The following is an 11,291-nucleotide window of genomic DNA, read 5'->3' on the forward strand; positions in this document are numbered from 1 at the left end:
CAAAACATCTTCAATAAAGAAGTTGGATTTGTTACCTATGGTTCATTTGCCAATGATTTTACCCTTGTTGTTGTCTCCGAAGGTGACAGCCTTCATCTATGCTAGTGAGCTTAGAGAATTGAGATGGATCTCCGGTCATATGCCTTGAGCATCCACTATCAATGTACCATCTCTGGCTCCTAGCTTGTGATGGTGTATGTCTCTACAAGAAAAGATAATTTTTAGGTACCCATTTATTTTTAGGTGCCTCAAAAACTGATCTACATTGTTTTTCATGTTGCATAGAGTTTATCATGGTTCCTTTAGGAACCCAAATTAATTTATTCGGACTATTTTCTTGAATGCACAATAATGCGTTTTGTGTCCATGTTTGCAACAAAAGTTGGATTTGCTTTGGTGTTGAACATGTAGGATAGGGCCTTTTATGAAGGTGGTTGGATTTTGGTGAGGATTTCTCACAAATTCGATTCCACTTCTTTTGGGAACGTGACCCTTGTTTGTAAGGATCATGTTCAAAGACTTGCTACCAACCTCTAATTTCTTCAAGGTGTCCTTAAGTAGCAAGTTTTTCTTTTTTATAGTTTCTAGATCATGGCATTTTATACAAGAACCTAAACTATCATGATATTCAGTTTTTAACTTATCGAAATTACAAGTAAGACTATCATGCTCCTTTTTTAGTAATTTATATTTTCTACTAATAATCTTACAATCATCAAATAAGTCATCGAAGGCATTTAATCACTCATCAAATGATAAATCTGCATCAATTAAATCTGTTACCTCCTCTCCGATGGCCATTAAGGCGTAATGAGCAACTTGCTTGGGGTTGGACTCCTCTTCTTCGGACGCGCTCGAGTCATCCAATGTTGCTTTGAGCGCCTTCTTCTTTGATGTTCTCTTCTTGGCTTAGGGACAATCACTTTTGTAGTGTCCCGGCTTTTTGCACTCATAGTAAATAACTGTTGAATCTCGGATTTTGATGATGAAGTCAATTGTCATTTGTTATCTAATCTATATGTTGAGATAAGTGTGCAGGTTTAACTACGATGAAAATAAGATATGCAGCTGGAGTTGCACCGGAATCAAGACAATGATCACGTTGGAAGTTCGAGAGTTCGACGGAAGTTCGGACAATCGTCGGAGGTTCTGCGAGAACAAATCCGAGAAGTCCATGAGCTTACCAAAGAAGCTCGTCGGAACTCGCCAAGTGGATCGTCGCAAGTCCAAGAGTTTGCCGGAAGACCGCAGGAGCATCACCGAGGGTTCATCGGATGATCGACGGAAGTTCGCCGGAAGCTCACCGGAAGAAGCGATTGACGCACCGGAGCAAGTTGCAGTAAATGTCTTAGGAAATATTGTAGTTAGCACAATGATTAAGTTGGAAATGGGAGGTGATCACATTAACTTAATCTTGGGGCAATTGGGCCCCTGAAAAACCCAAATTGGGCCGAATGGATCAACCCATTCGGACCCTGATTTCTGCCAGGCGATTGAACCGCCTCAGTCAGGCGGTGGCACCGCCTGAGCTCGGTCTTCGAGCTATAGAAGGAGGTGCAACCGCCTCAGTCAAGCGGTGGCACTGCCTGAGCTTGGTCTTCGAGCTCTGGCAGGAGGTGCAACCGCCCTTGATAGGAGGTGGCACCGCCCAGAGGCTCAGTCTTCGAGCTCTGCCAGGCGGTGCAATTGCCTTAGTTAGGAGGTGCAACCGCCATATCCCGGAATTCCAAGAATTGACAGTTTTGAGCTCGAAATTCAAACTGGGTTGGGTCTATAAATACCCCACCCTTTCAGCACTGAAAGAACACCAAAAACACACCGAAATCCTGATCTTATTCTGTGATTTTTAGAGCTCAAAATTATTGTAAAGGCCAAAAGTTCTTCTCCCTCTTTTCTTCCAAGTTCTGATCTTTAAAGATAGGAGAGAAAATTCTGTAAAGGTTGTCTCCTAAGCCCGTCAAAAGGAGTGAAACTGTAAAAGGGTGGTTGGCCTTCGCCTATTGAAGGAAGGCCTCTAGTTGTAACACCCCTCATTTCCGAATGTTCGTATAAATTTTTGGTGATAATATAAGCATTTATTTTAATTGACAAAAGAAATAGAGTATGAATCAGAGGTAACTTATTTTTAAGATTTGGGAGATCTGTTCAAAAAAAAAAAGAGAAAAGAAAGAATCTGAGGACCTATATGTAAACCCTAAGGACCTAATCGTGAATATGATAAAAACAAGGACTAAACTGCAAAATGCACCAAACTTCGTTGTTAAGGAAGCAGAGGAGGCAGCTCGTGGGTGATCAGGGAAAGAAAGAAAGAAAGAAGAAGAAGATGAAGAAGAAGAAGAAGAAGAAGAAGAAGAAGAAGAGAAAGAAAATTGGGGCTTTTAGGGTTCTTGCTTTAATCTTGTCATTTCGGGTCAAAATTTCCAAAGGCAAGTGTTCTAACCCCATCCTACAGAAGTATTAGACTCTGTTTTTATGTTGATTCAAAATAAATTGGAAGATTTCTATTTAGAAACTGATATGTCTCTCCTTGGACATAAAACCATGGATTCTGAAAGTTTTTCGGTAAACTGATCACTAAGCACTGTTTCAGCTATAAGTTTTAGTACAGAATGAGAATTTAGGCAGGAACTATTTTTGTTTGAAATTAGACTCGTATGTATTTCTTTTAACACCGATTTTGTAGATTTTGGACACCGAATACTTACCCAAAAATTTGTTTCAAAAGAGCCTATAGACGCTGTAAAACAGAGTTCAAGATTTCTGACCTTTCGATACTAAAATGCCTATAACTCCCTGTTGAAAATTCTGAATTGTACCAAACTGATTTTATTTGAAACTAGACTTGAAATTCTCTCTTTTGACATATAGTTTGAAAATTTTGGAGTTCAATTGCCCACCCTATCGTCTGTTGATTCCGACCCTATAAATTCTGCAAAACAGTGATTGTGATTTTGACCTTGTGTTACCAAATCAGAGGTAACTCTGTGTTGGGAGCCCTGTTTCATATGAAATCTGTTCTATCATAATATAGATTGATATATGATTCGACCATAGCCTTCTTATGGGTATTGGAGCATAATTGTTATTCTGAAATAATTGTTTGATGTGCCATTGGAATTCTGTCCGAAATCGAGCTTTGGTCGATTTCGCGTATTCTGTTCCATTTCCTTTGGATACTTGAATTCGCCTAATCTTCTTATTGGAATTGAGTTGATTATGATTGCTTGGAATCCTTGTATACTCTTGCTTTCATTTCCTTCCTAAAATGAATACTTTTGTGAGAGATTTGTTCCTTGCATCACATTGCTTTTGAAAAGGCACATGTACGTTTGGTTGTTCCGCGTGTGCTTCCGTTATATGCTACTTATTGTTGAAACTGCCTTCTTGTACTCTGGTGTGTGGGATTGTCTGGACCTTTGTGGGGTCCCGCTTTGTGGGATATTCTGGTATGCGCTTATTTGCCCGCTTTGTGGGGTCCCGCTTTGTGGGATATTGCTTAGAGCCTGCGATGCTCTGCCGGCCCCCTTTGACTTCAACTAGACGTGGGTGGATGGAGCTCCCAGACGTGGGAGACTTTTGTCAGGTGGTCATTCAGAAATGGATGAATCACATTCTGACTGAGATCCCACTACACCCTCTATATGTTTGATATGACATCCAGAGTTTTGGTGAGTTATTTCTGTTCGTGCTCTGGATAAGTATGAAATGATTGCAACGTCAAGGACGACGTTTGAGCTTCTGTACGACATATGAGTTTGATATGCTCTGAAATGCTTCATTCACTGTTGATTTTGCTTCGTAATGTTCCATATGTCGTTGATGTGTTTTGGAACATTTCATATGCCATTGATAAGCTCCGATATGTTTCCTTTGTTTCTGATATGCTCCAATTACTCTATGCCCCATCTGTCAGGAACCAAATATGTATGATTAAAAAGGACAATTATGATTCTGCTCCTAATGATATTATGTATACGAAATCGTATATTCTGCTTTGTGTTTGAAACTACATCTCTTTGGAAATTGTACTATTTTGATATGGATATGTTAGTCACTTGCTGAGCTCTTTATGCTCACCCCATTTGTTGATAAATTTTTCAGGATAGCGTATCGCTTGCTTAAATGTTAAGAATGGGCTAAGGCAGTGGAAAGTTTAGAAGACGTTGGGCAGAACTTTTGTTAGCATATATGTAGTTGTGTATAAGCTACCTGGCATCTAATGAAATGTGACTATGAATCTAAACCTGTGGATTTTGTGTAAGTTAAAGGATCCCTCATGTATAGGGTTTTGGAATGTTAAATTAAATTCGTGTAATGATATGAACTTATGGTAAATCGATGATTGTGGTGACTGCATAGATTTCCCCACTTGTGGATTTATATTGTGGTTTTTATTTTGATGAGTTGAGTTCAGATTGTATAAATTATCGAGTGATGTGTGCTATGTTTATGAATTGCACAGGGTTATGAATTGGTAGATTATAGAAGTGAAATTTTTGATCCGAATGTTTTCTTAGTGACCTCAAATGTGTGTTTGGATCCTGGGTTTGTTGTGACGAAAAATTTTAAATATCATGGATATTTTTAGGGGCGTGACAGAGGTGGTATCAGAGCATGATTTGAGAATCACTAAGAATATTATCTTTATTTGAGGTTTATTGACTGTCATTAGAGATTGATCAAAGAAAATGTTCTTTTGATGTTTTAGGAAGCAAGGATGACGAGATCATCTGGTTCTCCTGTTGCATCTACTGCTGATCAATTGAGTGATATTATGCCGACTTTGGAGACTATGGCACAAGTGATGCAACAACAACAGAGCATATTCTATTTCTTATTGAGTGGTATCACGCGTGAAAGGGGATTACGGCCAGCAATAAGAGGCCGAATGTCAGCTTTGAAATTACAAACATATGCTGATACGGTAGAAAGAGCTTTGAAAATTGAAAGAGACATGGAGGAAATTCAAGAAATCATTGGCAAGAACAAAAGGGACAAATTTACTAGCAAAAGCAGGAGAGAAAATGAATATGAAGATAGTAACAAGAGGTTTAAGACATCTGGATTTGAGAAAAGGAAACCATTGGGGAGGACTCAGTTATGTGCAAAATGCGGATTAAATCATGAAACAAGTCGGTGTTTTCGGGTGACTGGAGCATGTTTTGGTTGTGGAAAGCTAGGTCATCAAATAAAAGATTGCCCACTGAACAGGAAAGGAGAGCCACTGTCTCCTAGACCCTCAGCCCATGCTAGAGTGTACGCTATCACTGAACAAGATTCTAGAGCTTCTAAATCAGTGGTGGAAGGTATTCTTCATGCTTCTAAAAGAAATGCAAAAGTTTTGTTTGATCCCGGCTCCAACTTATCGTTTGTTTCAAAATACTTTGCTTGTCACTTGGATATTCCATCTAAACCCCTAGATTATATGTTATATGTAACAACTGCTGTTGGAGATTCATTGGCAACAAACTTGGTCTACCCATCTTGTTTGATCTCTATTGGAGACCACGAATTCCTTGCTGATTTGATTCTCCTAGAGATCCTGGGCTTTGATATTATACTTGGCATGTTTTGGTTATCTTCTCATCATGCTAGTATTGATTGTTACAAAAAATAATTACTTTCTGCATACCAAATCAGCCTATATTTTTCTTTGAGGGCATTAAGCATGATTTGCCTCCTTGCTTAATATCCGCACTTCAAGCTTATCATCTTATGCAGAAAGGTTGTTTTTGTTATATGGTGTGTGTAAAGGAGCATTCAAATCAGGAAACCCACCTAGATGAAATTTCAGTGGTCAAAGAATTCCCTGATGTATTTCCAGACGACTTGCCTGGTTTACCTCTAGATAGAGAGGGTGAATTTGCTATTGATCTAGTCCCTAGTACAACCCCAATATCTAAGCCTCCCTACAGAATGGCACCACTTGAGCTAGAAGAATTAAAGAAGCAAATACAAGAATTATTAGATAAGGGTTTCATACGACCCAGTGTGTCCCCATGGGGTGCTCCAGTACTATTAGTGAAGAAGAAGGATGGAACATTGAGGCTTTGTATTGATTATAGACAGTTGAATCAGGTGACCATCAAAAACAAGTATCCCATACCTAGAATTGATGATTTGTTTGATCAACTGCAGGGTGCACAAGTATTCTCTAAGATTGACCTGAGGTCAGGTTACTATCAGTTAAAGATCAAGGAGGAGGATATTTCAAAAACAGCTTTCAGAACTCGATATGGTCATTATGAATTCTTGGTGATGTCGTTTGGTTTGACAAATGCCCCTGCAACTTTTATGGAACTAATGAATAGGATATTTCAACCGCTCTTGGATATCTGTGTAATTGTATTTATTGATGACATATTGGTGTATTCAAAGAGTAACCAAGAGCATGAGGAACACTTGAGAGATGTGTTGTCCATACTAAGAGAAAAGAAGTTGTATGCGAAGTTCAGTAAATGTGAATTTTGGTTGAATGAAGTTGCTTTCTTAGGCCATGTGATTTCAGTGAAGGGCATATCTGTTGATCCAAGGAAAATAGAAGCTGTAGTTGAATGGGAAGTACCAACAAATGTAACAGAGGTTAGAAGTTTCTTGGGTATGGCAGGTTATTACAGGAGATTTGTGGAGGGATTTTCTCGAATTGCTCAACCTCTCACCAAACTCACTAAGAAGAATATGAAATTTGTATGGGGCGATGATTGTGAGCAAAGCTTTCAAGAGTTAAAAAGAAGATTGACTAGTGCCCCTATTCTCACTATTCCAAGTGGTAGTGAGGGATTTGTAGTTTATACTGATGCTTCAAGAAAGGGCCTAGGATGTGTTTTGATGCAGGAAGGGAGAGTAATTGCTTATGCTTCTAGGCAACTTAAAGGTTATGAATTGAATTATCCAACTCATGATTTGGAATTAGCAGCAATTATTTTTGCTCTAAAGATTTGGAGACATTATTTGTATGGTCGACAGTTTGAAATCTTCACTGATCACAAGAGTTTAAAATATATTTTCACTCAGAAAGAGTTAAACATGAGGCAGTGAAGATGGATAGAACTTCTGAAGGATTATGATTGTGCCATCCGTTATCACCCGGGCAAGGCCAATGTTGTAGCTGATGTACTTAGTAGGAAATCTACAAGTTTTATGGCTAGTCTGGTCGTGAAGCAATGGAAGCTAATAGAAGAAAATTTTGATTTGAAAGCTTTGAGGAAAGAGCAAGACTCGATGATTTTGATGGCCTCCATTCAAGTGCAATCTGATCTTATGCAACAAATTAAGGAGGGACAATTACGAGATCCACACTTAATCTACTTGAGGAGTGAAGTAGAAAAGGAATTGAAGCCACAATTTCAAGTTTCAAAGGATGGCCTATTGAGATTTGGGGAGAGAGTATGTGTACCAAATGAACTAGATATCAAGAATCAAATCCTAAATGAAAGTCATACTTCAAAGTACGCCCTACACCCTGGGAGCACTAAGATGTATAGAGATCTTCAAAGTTATTATTGGTGGGAAGGCATGAAGAAGGAAATTGCAATGTATGTTTCAAAATGTTTGACGTGTCAGCAAATCAAAGTAGAACACCAAAGACCTGGAGGGTTGCTGCAACCTTTAGTTATACCTGAATGGAAATGGGAATGTATTACTATGGATTTTGTTTCAGGACTATCCAGAACCTCAAGGAAGCATGATGCTATTTGGATTATCATTGATAGGTTAACAAAATCTGCACATTTCCTTCCGATTAATATGACTTATTCGCTTGATAGACTTGCAGATTTATATGTTAATGAAATAGTAAGACTTCATGGTATTCCAAAGGAGATCATCTCTGATAGAGACTCCAGATTTCTCTCTAGATTCTGGAGAAGATTACAGGAATCAATGGGCACTAAAGTTAAGTTTAGTACTGCATATCATCCTCAGACTGATGGTCAGTCAGAAAGAACAATTCAAACACTTGAGGATTTGCTTAGAGCCTATGTTATGGATTGGAAAGGTGAATGGGATAAGGATATTTCACTTGTTGAGTTCACGTATAATAATAGTTATCATTCAAGTATTCAGATGGCTCCTTATGAAGCTTTATATGGGCGAAAGTGCATAACACCTATATGTTGGGAGGAAGTTGGGGACAGAAAGTTGTTAGCACCGGACAAGGTACAAGAAACTACCGAGAAAATTCAAGTTATAAGAAAAAGGTTAAAAACTGCTCAGAGTCGTCAAAAGAGTTATGCCGATAATAGGAGACGAGATATTGAGTTTGAAATTGGAGATTTTGTATTCTTAAAAGTCTCCCCTTCCAAAGGCATTATGAGGTTTGGGAAGAAAGGAAAATTAAGCCCAAAATTTATTGGACCTTTTGTGGTTCTTGAGAGGGTTGGTTCTGTCGCCTACAGGATTGCCTTGCCACCAGCATTGAGCCATGTCCATGATATATTTCATGTCTCGATGATTAGAAAGTATATGTATGACCCTTCTCACATCATTAAGTATGAGCTGGTGGAGATCGATAAAGATTTATCCTATGTGGAAGAGCCTATTCAGATTATTGATAAGAAAGAAAAAGTCCTAAGGAATCGGGTCATTCCACTGGTTCAAGTAATTTGGAGACATCATTCTGGAGAAGAGACAACTTGGGAGCTAGAAGAGGAAATGAAAAAGGTGTATCCTTGTCTTTTCATCGAATAGAGGTACCGATAAATTTAGAGGACTAAAATTTTCTTTTAAGGGGGGGAGAGTGTAACACCCCTCATTTCCGAATGTTCGTATAAATTTTTGGTGATAATGTAAGCATTTATTTTAATTGACAAAAGAAATAGAGTATGAATCAGAGGTAACTTATTTTTAAGATTTGGGAGATCTGTTCAAAAAAAAAAGAGAAAAGAAAGAATCTGAGGACCTATATGTAAACCCTAAGGACCTAATCGTGAATATGATAAAAACAAGGACTAAACTGCAAAATGTACCAAATGACAAATTCCACCGCTTAAGCCTCTCTGCCTTCGTTGTTAAGGAAGCAGAGGAGGCAGCTCGTGGGTGATCAGGGAAAGAAAGAAAGAAAGAAGAAGAAGAAGAAGAAGAAGAAGAGAAAGAAAATTGGGGCTTTTAGGGTTCTTGCTTTAATCTTGTCATTTCGGGTCAAAATTTCCAAAGGCAAGTGTTCTAACCCCATCCTACAGAAGTATTAGACTCTATTTTTATGTTGATTCAAAATAAATTGAAAGATTTCTATTTAGAAACTGATATGTCTCTCCTTGGACATAAAACCATGGATTCTGAAAGTTTTTCGGTAAACTGATCACTAAGCAATGTTTCAGCTATAAGTTTTAGTACAGAATGAGAATTTAGGCAGGAACTATTTTTGTTTGAAATTAGACTCGTATGTATTTCTTTTGACACCGATTTTGTAGATTTTGGACACCTAATACTTACCCAAAAATTTGTTTCAAAAGAGCCTATAGACGCTGTAAAACAGAGTTCAAGATTTCTGACCTTTCGATACTAAAACGCCTATAACTCCCTGTTGAAAATTCTGAATTGTACCAAACTGATTTTTTTTGAAACTATACTTGAAATTATCTCTTTTGACATATAGTTTGAAAATTTTGGAGTTCAATTGCCCACCCTATCGTCTGTTGATTCCGACCCTATAAATTCTGCAAAACAGTGATTGTGATTTTGACCTTGTGTTACCAAATCAGAGGTAACTCTGTGTTGGGAGCCCTGTTTCATATGAAATCTGTTCTATCATAATATAGATTGATATATGATTCGACCATAGCCTTCTTATGGGTATTGGAGCATAATTGTTATTCTGAAATAATTGTTTGATGTGCCACTGGAATTCTGTCCGAAATCGAGCTTTGGTCGATTTCGCGTATTCTGTTCCATTTCCTTTGGATACTTGAATTCGCCTAATCTTCTTATTGGAATTGAGTTAATTATGATTGCTTGGAATCCCTGTACACTCTTGCTTTTATTTCCTTCCTAAAATGAATACTTTTGTGAGAGATTTGTTCCTTGCATCACATTGCTTTTGAAAAGGCACATGTACGTTTGGTTGTTCCGCGTGTGCTTCCGTTATATGCTACTTATTGTTGAAACTGCCTTCTTGTACTCTGGTGTGTGGGATTGTCTGGACCTTTGCCAGAAATGGTAAAGGGTATGCGCTGATTTGCCCGCTTTGTGGGGTCCCGCTTTGTGGGATATTGCTTAGAGCCTGCGATGCTCTGCCGGCCCCCTTTGACTTCACCTAGACGTGGGTGGATGGAGCTCCCAGACGTGGGAGACTTTTGTTAGGTGGTCATTCAGAAATGGATGAATCACATTCTGACTGAGATCCCACTACACCCTCTATATGTTTGATATGACATCCAGAGTTTTGGTGAGTTATTTCTGTTCGTGCTCTGGATAAGTATGATATGATTGCAACGTCAAGGACGACGTTTGAGCTTCTGTACGACATATGAGTTTGATATGCTCTGAAATGCTTCATTCACTATTGATTTTGCTTCGTAATGTTCCATATGTCGTTGATGTGTTTTGGAACATTTCATATGCCATTGATAAGCTCCGATATGTTTCCTTTGTTTCTGATATACTCCAATTACTCTATGCCCCATCTGTCAGGAACCAAATATGTATGATTAAAAAGGACAATTATGATTCTGCTCCTAATGATATTATGTATACGAAATCGTATATTCTGCTTTGTGTTTGAAACTACATCTCTTTGGAAATTATACTATTTTGATATGGATATGTTAGTCACTTGCTGAGCTCTTTATGCTCACCCCATTTGTTGATAAATTTTTCAGGATAGCGTATCGCTTGCTTAAATGTTAAGAATGGGCTGAGGCAGTGGAAAGTTTAGAAGACGTTGGGCAGAACTTTTGTTAGCATATATGTCGTTGTGTATAAGCTACCTGGCATCTAATGAAATGTGACTATGAATCTAAACCTGTGGATTTTGTGTAAGTTAAAGGATCCCTCATGTATAGGGTTTTGGAATGTTAAATTAAATTCGTGTAATGATATGAACTTATGGTAAATCGATGATTGTGGTGACTGCATAGATTTCCCCACTTGTGGATTTATATTGTGGTTTTTATTTTGATGAGTTGAGTTCAGATTATATAAATTATCGAGTGATGTGTGCTATGTTTATGAATTGCACAGGGTTATGAATTGGTAGATTATAGAAGTGAAATTTTTGATCTGAATGTTTTCTTAGTGACCTCAAATGTGTGTTTGGATCCTGGGTTTGTTGTGACGAAAAATTTTAAATATCA

At 38.1% G+C, this 11,291-nt stretch overlaps 1 long non-coding RNA gene across 1 annotated transcript; it reads left to right on the forward strand.

Annotated features, from left to right (window-relative positions):
- Window positions 1-2,294: 2,294 nt before the first annotated feature.
- LOC135652763 (uncharacterized) lies at window positions 2,295-11,084 on the forward strand. The gene is made up of 3 exons (XR_010502190.1): window positions 2,295-2,430; window positions 4,713-5,306; window positions 10,818-11,084. It is a non-coding gene; the product is annotated as an uncharacterized LOC135652763 (long non-coding RNA).
- Window positions 11,085-11,291: the final 207 nt, after the last annotated feature.

This window comes from Musa acuminata, chromosome BXJ3-11, assembly GCF_036884655.1.
Source record: "Musa acuminata AAA Group cultivar baxijiao chromosome BXJ3-11, Cavendish_Baxijiao_AAA, whole genome shotgun sequence".
NCBI classification, from domain to species: domain Eukaryota; kingdom Viridiplantae; phylum Streptophyta; class Magnoliopsida; order Zingiberales; family Musaceae; genus Musa; species Musa acuminata.